Source organism: Paramisgurnus dabryanus, chromosome 4 (assembly GCF_030506205.2).
Source record: "Paramisgurnus dabryanus chromosome 4, PD_genome_1.1, whole genome shotgun sequence".
Lineage (NCBI taxonomy): Eukaryota > Metazoa > Chordata > Actinopteri > Cypriniformes > Cobitidae > Paramisgurnus > Paramisgurnus dabryanus.
Window position 1 is genome coordinate 45,485,593 of NC_133340.1, and position 10,648 is coordinate 45,496,240.

Consider the following 10,648-nt stretch of genomic DNA (forward strand, 5'->3'; position numbering starts at 1 on the left):
AAATATGAATCGAGTCTTACATAATTTAGACAGAGGATGTAGACTAATGTTGGCAGTAATGGAGAGAAGTGCCGACGCAAATCCCGCGGAGCCTGCCACTTAATTTCGTTATTGCCAAATACCCATCTTAATTCAGAATGTATTGTATTATCTTAATTTAATTCGTTAAGAAATAATAATTTTATTGGCATATTTATAGATTTCTTATTTCTTTGTTTCAACTTCCAAGTGGCGTGTAGATTATTAGTCATGAATAAATAATGTTAAAACCTGTGTAAATTTCTCATTCTTGACAAAAGCTGTGTGTGTGTGCACATTTAAATAATGTCGGGCTGTAAACGGGTTCGGGCTTTTAAAAAGCTGTCAATCTAAATGTACGTTCGGGTTCGGGCTGCATTTTGTCGGGCTCCGGACATTTCGGGCCTAACTTTTAAGGCCCGATTACAGCTCTAGTGAGGTTGTCGTGAAGCTGCTGGAGTGTGATCACCATCGTGGATTTACCTTCCTATCTCCCCCACCTGCGTGTCCAAGCAACGAAGGAGATCTTGTGAGTACAGTATCGACATGCTGTGGAAGAGATCATAGTAAAATCAAAGAAAGTAGAGAAATTGTGAAGGAGTAAAGTTAACTGTGTGTACAAACCCTGTGTGGAGAAGAGGCTCTGCCGTTGTTCCATCAATTTAGGTGTTGTTCTGGTTTTGGAGAGGAAAAGGAGCTGACGGGTCGGTTACGGACGTCATCTTACAGTCCCATCCACATTTCCCTCCATCTCTCCGGACGGCACAGGCTGTGACCCGGCCAGCAGCAATCGTGTGGAAGTGGGTAGCTACTGTACTCTCTCACCGTGGACCAAGGTTGGGTGATGTATAGATTCTTTTATCCATGTTGAGATACCTACCTCTACTACCCTTGAAATGACAAAGCCAGAGCTAGAAGCTATACGTACCCAAGCTGTCTTGTTGACCCAGAGCAGCACGCCCATTGAACCGCAGAGCCACACTAGAGCTAGAGCTAATAGCTATACGTACCCAAGCTGTCTTGTTGATCCAGAGCAGCACGCCCATTGAACCGCGGAGCCATACTAGAGCCAGAGCTAAAAGCTATACGTACCCAAGCTGTCTCGTTGACCCAGAGCAGCACGCCCATTGAATTGCAGAGCCACACTAGAGCCAGAGCTAAAAGCTATACGTACCCAAGCTGTCTTGTTGACCTAGAGCAGCAGGCCCATTGAACCGCAGAGCCACACTAGAGCCAGAGCTAAAAGCTATACGTACCCAAGCTGCCTTGTTGACCCAGAGCAGCACACCCATTGAACCGTAGAGCCACACTAGAGCCAGAGCTAAAAGCTATACGTACCCAAGCTGTCTTGTTGACCCAGAGCAGCACGCCCATTGAGCCGCAGAGCCACACTAGAGCCAGAGCTAAAATCTATACGTACCCAAACTGTCTTGTTGACCCAGAGCAACACGCCCAGTGAACCGCAGAGCCACGCTAGAACCAGAGCTAGAATTGTACTTACCCAAGAAGTCTTGTGGACACAGAGCAGCAGGCCCAGTGAACGTAGAGCTACACTTACCTGAGAGCCTTTGTAGATCCAGTCTAGAAGTGCCTAGTGAAGTTCATACTTACCTTGTGTATCCGCTAGTCCAGTGGATTATGGCCCCGCAGCGTCCCTGAAACGACCTGAAATAGAAAAGAGGAGTGTTCTTGTTCATCAGCCCGTCGTGGAAAACCTCCAATGTCGGAGGAAGGCACAGTAACACAGTGAGATTTTCTCTAACCTGTCTCTTGTGTGTGTAGGACTATAGCAGGCCTCCGAGACAAGCGTGGGAGCCAAACAACCGCGGGCCAAGGCAAGTCGTCCAGGCACTCTGTGTATAAACAAACAGAAGAGGAAGTCACGGACACTAAAGAATTCCTGTTATACCCACCGGATTAAATTACGGTCATTCGCAGGAGCGAGACGTAGCACGGCTTACTGCACAATAACTTACCGATAAAGAGGTTGACAATTGTTAAATAACCTATAGAAACAAAACAAACTGAATTACAAAGTCACTGACATAAGATTTACACTTACAAATCATGGACACATAGCATTTAAAATCGGTACCAGCTAGAGCAACTTTTGTCATGCACAAATGTTTAAAGCTTAGAATAAAACAGCTTTGTGTCTAAAATACACCAACAAACCCCTGCAAACACGACATGTCTTTTATACAAACTATGAAATCACTATTGTGTGCGGTCTTCAAAAAGTTTTTTATGTTTCTAAACATTCAGGCTTGTGATATGATTAGAACTGTGTGTTAGTAACATGGGTACACCTTGCTGTTTTTAAAATCAGGGCCCATATAAAATTTATGTTAAAGTTCAAAACTTTTGCATAGTTTCTCTGCATTCATATCATTTCCAATCAATCAAAAGTACTTGTCACACCAACAATTACTCTTGGGGGGACACTTAAAAGTAAAATGTTTCATCATTCTTGTAAATGTTAACACACCGACATGTTCTGAAGTTTTCTATAAAAATCTAGACCGAAATCAAACAACATGTTTAAACCGAAATAAAACAGTTTGCACACTCTAAAACATTTTGGTGTTGATGCTGTAAATGAAATAATTGATGACATTAAGACAAAGAAGCCATAGTTTTTTAATGTAAATGGATGTTTTATGAAATCAGTGCAAGCACACAAACAACATTTGGAGCTATTATTGATAAATCACTGAACTAGTTGAGACTGTAATCGCAATGTGCTGTGCACATGAAACCTGAAAACGTAAAATCTGACAATTTCTGTATGCATAAAATACTGTGTTGAGTTAAACTAAGATAAAACTAAAAAACTTTCGGAAGCTAAAAAGTGAGTAGTGTTTGATGATTACCCTATCATCTTTTGTGATCATGTCAGAAAAATTTAAAGAGCACCTATTATGGGATACACGTTTTTAAACATCCTTTTGTGTGTAAGTGTGCATTAGTACATGCTAACGATATTCAAAAAGTACATACCTCAAAGAAAACGATGACGCGAGTTATCGTCTCTAACGTTCGAGGACTACAAAAAACACTCGGATTGTAGGCAACAGTTTACTTCCTGGGATTAGTGACGTAGATAAGACCAACATTATCATAGTTCAGCCCTCTCTGCTTTGCTTGGGTACGCCCTCAAAGACGGGGGTGGGGAGCGCCGAGTCAGAAGAGAGCTAAAATGGCGGAGGTTGTGAGTCCCTGCTTTGACTCTGTTTGCAAACTCTTGTTTCATTGTTTAAGCGATTAAATCTCTCGAGTAGACGCTGTCTCTTTAGATGCGAGGGCAAAATAGCAATTTATGGACTTCCACAGAGGACATCATTAATACGGTTCCGGAAAAATCCAGTCAGAAGTTGTTCACGGAGTTTTCACAATAACTGCTTCTCATGAACCGAAGCTGGATTTGCACGACGTCTCCTCTTGAAAGTTGGATTACTGTGCACTTCTGGATCACAGGCTGTAAGTATCCACGTTTATTATTTGCCTTTTACTGTACGTTACGTAACCGGTAACCGGAGATTAACATAATGTGCGTGTAGAGTTAAGCTTGCAAGCTAATTGTTTTGTGTTGTAATACTGTATTTCATAAACAACGTACCATATTTACACACGTGTATGTTGAATTATGCAGACTATCGTTTTTTTATCGATGTTGGTTTAGACATGTTTACAAACTTGCTAAGTTGCTAAGCTAAATACAAATACAAATGCCAGCTAAACTGTTACCAGTAAAATTTGTTCTCATGATCAAACTCAAGAAACTCTAAGGACAGATGATTTGTTTAAAGTTATATGTATTTTACTGTTGTATTTACTTGAAGCTTTCTTAGATTTTGAAACGAAGTAAACACGTAATGTGTGTTGCTAATGTTGGGCCATGTAATATGTAATACATTAACGTTTTAATGAATAGTCTAACGAGTTATAGTCGTTGTACTCTATTGTTATAATATGTATTTTTGACTGAATACATGTTTGTTTTATTTGTCTATATCCTAGATTCGCAGCTGGACACATTCTTCTACACTGTATGCAAACATGCAACATCATTACACACCGTACAAGGAGTCAGACTGGCATATGAGGAGCAAAGGTGTGTAACACATATGATGTATTTAGCTAGTGAAACCACTACCAGTCTTAAATGTATAACTGATGATGACAACGTTTTTTTTCTCTGCATAATAATAGGAACCCAGGCAGTAGCATCGTTTCACAATGTTTCCATCACCATCATCAGTGGATGCCTTTGCCGTCCGTAGCCTGAGATTTCAGATTTGCAGCAAAAAAAATTTGATTTTCTCATTTATTGGAATGCTGTGCAGGTATTTAAGTATTTTAGTAACTGTGTTAAATAAAGTAGTATTTACTTTTACAATAAATTAATTGCTTGTTTATATTTTACAGGTATTTGTACCTTGCAGCCATCCATTACAATGTCACCAAGCCGTAACAAAAGCAGGAGAGGGAAAGTACAAGGCTATGTTCCCAAAACACACAAGTGACATACCGTAAGCAGTAATGTTTTATTTCAAATACATTCATAATTAAAAACTTAATGTATGAAGCAGGGAAATAAATGATCAAAACAAAAGATTTATTGACTGCAATATTTCTACAGTTATGTGGAGGATGTGATCAGGCTTGTGTTTGATGAGGTATTTAAAGATAAACTGAAGGAAGCCCTGATTCCAATGGACCTGGCATCACAGTTTGAGAGACCTTCAAAGGAGGACGTGATTGCATGCCATCTTCAGTGCAGGGGTCGTCGAAAGCCAAAATTGTGACCGATCTGATCAGGAAGCTCCAAGCGTATCTGGAGAACAACACACGACAGGATGATAACCTTATAGTGTCGTCTTAAATAGCACCAGCTGACAAAGCTTTGATATGCCATTTATCTGAATAGATAGCTGTAAGAAATGAATTGAACAATTTTTGAAACAAGAGCACAATATGGTTACTAATAGGGTTGTTGCTGTGACAGAATTTTCCCACCGGTTAATCAGCGCGTGACAAACCCGGTTTTACCGGTTTCACCGGGTGGGAGGGACTTATAAATGCACAGAATTGGGCAGCAAGGGCATAAAATAGGATGCGTTAAATCGCGTATGAATTTGCGTGCAAATGCGAGTGCAACAGCTGGTTTAAGTGCTTGAGTCAATGTACGCAGGTACTTCTGACAGAAACCCGCCAGTCCCAAGCAGAGCAACCGGCTATTCCTCCATAAAGCGCTGCTTGAATGATGGGTTTATTATTATTCCCTGCTGAAAAAAACAGCATACCAGCAAGACCAGCATATGTTGTGTTTTGGTGCTGGTTTGCTAGTGAACACCAGCTAAACCAGCATCAAACCAGCATCAGCACCAGCTAAACCAGCAACAAACCAGCATTAGCACCAGGTAAACCAGAATTAGCACCAGCATCCCATGCTGGTCATACCAGCATATGTTGGGTTTTGGTGCTGGTATGCTGTGACCACCAGCTAAACCAGCATAGACCAGCATAATTCCCATGCTGGTTTGATGCTGGTTTTTTCAGCAGGGTTCTTAATGAAAAACACAACAACAAAACGATCTCGCCTATATTAAACATCATATATGTATCTTATAACAAAAACGAGTAAGCACGCGGCTTCTGCCATCGTCTGCTCGGCGCAGTCTGACAGGAATAAAGGAAATCTGACACCCGCAGCCGCTGCTCTGTGATGACGCGAGCCTAGCAAACTCTGACTGAAAGAAATGAAATCTGACACCTGCTGCTCTGTGACGTGATGCGCATTCAGCTTGGCTGATTTCAGGGAGCAGACACATTCAGTTTTAATAACATGTATGTGGGATATTACAATAACGTGCTAACGTGCAAATTTATTAGCATAATTGGTGCTCTTAAAGATTTGAATTACCGTAAAGCTTCAAATAATAGCCCGGGCTTTTATTTTCCCAAACCTATCATCACACCAGACGTCTAAAAGAGACAGGTGTCTATAAGAGACAGGCTTTTAATGTAATTGTTCAAGCATGACAGCAGGAGCTTACCACATATTACGTTTTATTTATAATTTGAATGTGTTTAACAAATGAGTTTGTGTAAGAATAACAGTCTTAAATTATTAGCAGCATAAATAAAGCAAACGAGGATATGCTTTTTATTGGTTGTTGTGTGAAATCTTACCCAAATACAACAGTGCTATTTTCTGATTGGCTATTGTGTAGCCTCTTTCTTTTTTTTGGATTGGCTCGCTCGACTAGAACTCCAGAGGAGATGGGCTTGATAGAGAGAGCGGTGCGGCCAGATACATTTTGGGTGCTGCAGCATATTAAATATGATAAAGAGTATTTCCGCGTGAGAAATACAATGTGTGGCGGAAGTGCATGCATGACAAAAGACTGAAAGCCCGGCTATTATCAGCGGCCTCAAAACACTACCGGCCCACCGGGAAAAGTCCTGACTCTCCCGATTGTCACTTCGCTACTGTCATCATCACTTCAATCCTGACGACGAACCTTGTTGTGTTGTCATAGTGATGAGTAACGGAATGACTGCGTCTGTCATGTGACATCTACCGGTAATCAAAACTTCAGCGTGTGCAATCTGCACCATAGAACTGGCTTAAACAGACAATCTGACGGGTTTTAGAAGATTAAATACAACCTGAAACTAAAAAACAGACCCGGCCTTTATTTGAGACAGGCGTTTATTAACCCAAACCTGTCGTCACACCAGGCGTCTAAAAGAGACAGGCGTCTATTTGGGACTCGGCTATTATTTGAAGTTTTACGGTAGTTCATAATATCAATAATATTACCATTTATTAAAGTTTTTGTATTTTTTTCGTTTTCTATTACTTCTTTTTACCTTATATCTTAGCCTATGTCTTCTTCCTGTTTGTTCTATGATGTTTACTAAAAATATATAAATATAGCACACACACACACACACACACACACACACACACACAATGTAAACAAAAATACATAAACAGGCCTATACAAATTAATTTGTATGTAAACATAATAGTTTTAGATCAAACACGTAGGCTAAAAATATAAGGAAGAAATTGAAAACAGGAAATGATGAAATATTTAATAAATGATATTATAAGTACTTCAGCGATTCATACTGTAAAAAAATTGATTTACCAATAAAGAACAATACATATAAATTACATACATGCACACAATTAGTAGCCAAGCCATTTAAACTTTTAATTTATTTAAAAAATAAACGTAACTTGGTGAAAACGTTATAAGAAACATTACACTTAAGAGAAATATAGGGGAAACATACTTCTACAGAACACCGGATCCTAAAAATCACAGTTTAATGCTAAAACACTTCACACAGCTATCGAGAAGCATTCACTTTCTGCCACCAGTTGGGCTCCGCCCACAAAAAATGTAATCTCTGTTTGCAAACACGTAAAAGGTCTATTTAACATATTTACTAAACAAGTTACTGTAAGATAGGCCTACTATCACAGAAGTAACAAAATTATGTTTATGAATGAAGCCATATTAATGAGAGCAGTTTTACTGTAATGTATAAACAAAAGTTTTAAGTAAAAACTACCAGCAGTTTTTAGTAAGCAAGACTACAGGCAGGCTACGGTCAAGTGGTTAAGAAAAGTCCTGGTGCTATATTGAACCAATCAGAAAAGAGAAAACAATGAGTCATCAGGAGCCTCATTTCATAGCCCCGCCTTCCCACCTGCGCTTGCAAACTCAAATCAGTGAGAGAATTGTGACAAAACTGCAAGCGCAGAGGGACCAGTAGATGTCGGGTTATTTCAGGAAATAGTTTTCCCTTCGTATGCAACACTTCATTTACAACTGGTTTATTTTACACACAGAGACAGATTCTGCGTGATTAATTCATATTTGCCATTCATGAACGTGTGCTTTTGATTGCACACCACTGTTTGCAGACTTGCACTGCTTTTGGCAGTATTTCAGCGCAAAAACCGTGCCAAAAGTGTAAGCGCAGAAAAACTGAGGTCAGATGCATACAGTTCATACTTATTTGCGTAAATATGAAGTTTCAGTTTTACAAGACATGAATTACACTTACAATTAACAGTAGAATGTTGCAAAAGTTGTTTTCTTACACTTGCAACTTGATTTACACCTTCACAAAACAGTTTTTGCACATGCAAATTTATTTTATGCTTGCAATGTCAAGTACATTCTTACTAATTTTATCCTGCGCATGCAAATCTTTTAGGCGCTAAATCACCTTCATACATTTCTAACTAATATTTGCTTGTGTGTAAAATGTATACAGCCACCTTAAAGTTAAATTTTGTGAGTTTACCACACAAGTGGATGTCACCAGGTGACGATCTGTGAGGGCGGAACCAAAAGTGTGGAAGATGGGTTCCGCCCGGACGACTATCTGGAGACACCGGGATTTCCGGGGTTTCCCCGAAACACTAAATCCAGCCGAATTACACACAGGTGAGGGCAATTGGTACAGCGATTCCTGATAGGTCCATCGGGAGATTAAACAGAGTACAAAAAGGCCTTTGATGAGATCAGAGGTGTGCTTGTTGGTGTACTTTGTACACGCTGTGTTCGCTGTTGTGTGAGCTGCTGGACGGATCTACGCCGAACCCTTGGGGAGAAAAAGAGGCAACGGTGACTAGGTGAAGAGTTTTGGACACGGATGTATTTTGTAATGCAACGCTTCAGAGATGGCTGAGTACAGTGAAACCCTAGAGTTTGGGTGCAAACAACGAGTGAGTACCCGCTGGTGTATGTTTATGCTGCATTGCTCTAAGGCTACCATTGTGTACTCTGAGTGTGTTAAAGGCACTAGGCCCCACAGTGAAAGGAAGCGTGGGTGAGCCACGTGACAACCGGAAGTACAACCAGGTTGTGAGATTCAACAACGAGTGAGTAACCGCTGATGTATATGTATGCTGTATCGATCTAAGGCTACCATTGTGAATTCTGTGTGTGTTAGAGGTACTAGGCCCCACTCTGAAAGGAAGCGTGGGTGAGCCACGTGACCACCGGAAATACAACCAGGTTGTGGGATTCGACAACGAATGAGTGACTGCTGGTGTACATGTATGTTGCATTGATTTAAGGTTGTCATTGTGCATTCTGAGTGTGTTAAAGGTACCTGGCCCCACTGGGAAAAGGAAGTGTGGGAGAGCCGGGAAACAATCGGAAGTGCGAACAGGAAGACAACGTAGGAGCTGTTGCGGTAGGTCACCTGGCCCTGCGGATAGAAGAAGTGTGGGTGAGCCAAACGGGTAGCAAATAACACACAGGGGTTGGACTGACTTCTGTCATTCATTACCATACTGTTTCTCCTGCGGTGGAAGCAAAGCTCAACGAGCCTCACTGACCGGTCGAGGCTAGGTGGCCCGCCTAGAAATTCACGTGAGAGTGTGCCGAGTGCTGTGGGGTGAGTGAACTTATCTTTTGGTGTTTACACAAAGCTTGCTGTGTGTGTGCAGTGTCTGTAGTGACAGGAACCGCCCCCGCCTCGGACGGCTCGTGAGGAAGGAACAACACGTTGTGGCTGGCGCCCCGTGTGGAGAAGAGCTTAGAGCTATCGGCCCCCCCTGTGTGTTAGTATTAACCAGTCTATTTTTGGAGCAGACAGTGGTGAAGTCCAGCGCTACGTGCAAGTGAGTAGCAAATTTAGTGTATCGTACGGAGTTCAGGTCACGGCATTCTTTTTGGGATCTATTCCACAGAAACCTTTGGTGTGTGCGGAGCCTCATCGAGAGTTCGCCCCAAATTTTGGCCCCAAGTGTCCAAGCAAGGAGGGAGAGCCAGGGAAGCGTTCGGCTCCGCCACATTTGACCTATTAGTCCCTACGACACCCCGAAGGCATAAGCAGACGGGTGGAGGTATACGGTACATGAACACTACCACAAGGGCCCACTGTCTGCAGTATACGAGACGTTCGTACCTGTTGAGTAACCTATTTGTGTGATCCATTAATCTACCTGTACTTACAGCAACGCTCCAGTTGGAAACCGAACAGGGAAGAGAGAGAGAGGAACACTTACCTTTGTCCTAGTGCACCGCCTCGAAGCAAACGGGCTCGTCCAGCCCCGTGAGTAACTTACCTGTGTGGTACAACAGTTCTGTCTGTGCTTAAAGCAACGCCCCAGCTGGAAACCGAACAGCGGAGAAAGAGAGAAACACTTACCTGTGTCCTAGTGCACCGCCTCGAGCGAACGGATAGTCCAGCCCCGTGAGTAGCCTGTCTGTGTGACGTGTCTAATTGTCTGTGTTTACAGCAATACCTGGGGGGAAGAAACGACCTGTGGAGAAAGAGTGTAATACTTACCTTTACCCTCATACATCGTCCCGAGGAGAGCGAGGGGCCCCGACTGGAAGAACCTAAGGGCGTAGGAGAGACGGGTGAAAAAGCCGGCAAGTGAAGTCCCGTGCGAAATATTTAGTCCACTTACAGTGTTTTACTTGTTTGCCTCCAGGAGGAAGCGGAGGGCGCCACGGATAGTAGGATCAAGCCAGGAAGGAGCCTCTGTCCCTATCCCCTGGTCCAATCTGCCCCTGGAGACAAGAAGATTTCCATTAGTTTTAATTGCCCTTTCCCCTTTCCCTTTCTTCTTTTTAACTATTTA

The 10,648-nt window shown here is 42.0% G+C and overlaps 1 long non-coding RNA gene across 1 annotated transcript; it reads left to right on the forward strand.

The window, feature by feature from the left end:
* The first annotated feature begins 2,925 nt into the window (after positions 1–2,925).
* LOC141282091 (uncharacterized) lies at positions 2,926–4,707 on the forward strand. The gene is made up of 5 exons (XR_012336661.1): positions 2,926–3,498; positions 4,039–4,132; positions 4,231–4,364; positions 4,447–4,550; positions 4,661–4,707. It is a non-coding gene; the product is annotated as an uncharacterized lncRNA (long non-coding RNA).
* The last annotated feature ends 5,941 nt before the right edge of the window (positions 4,708–10,648 follow it).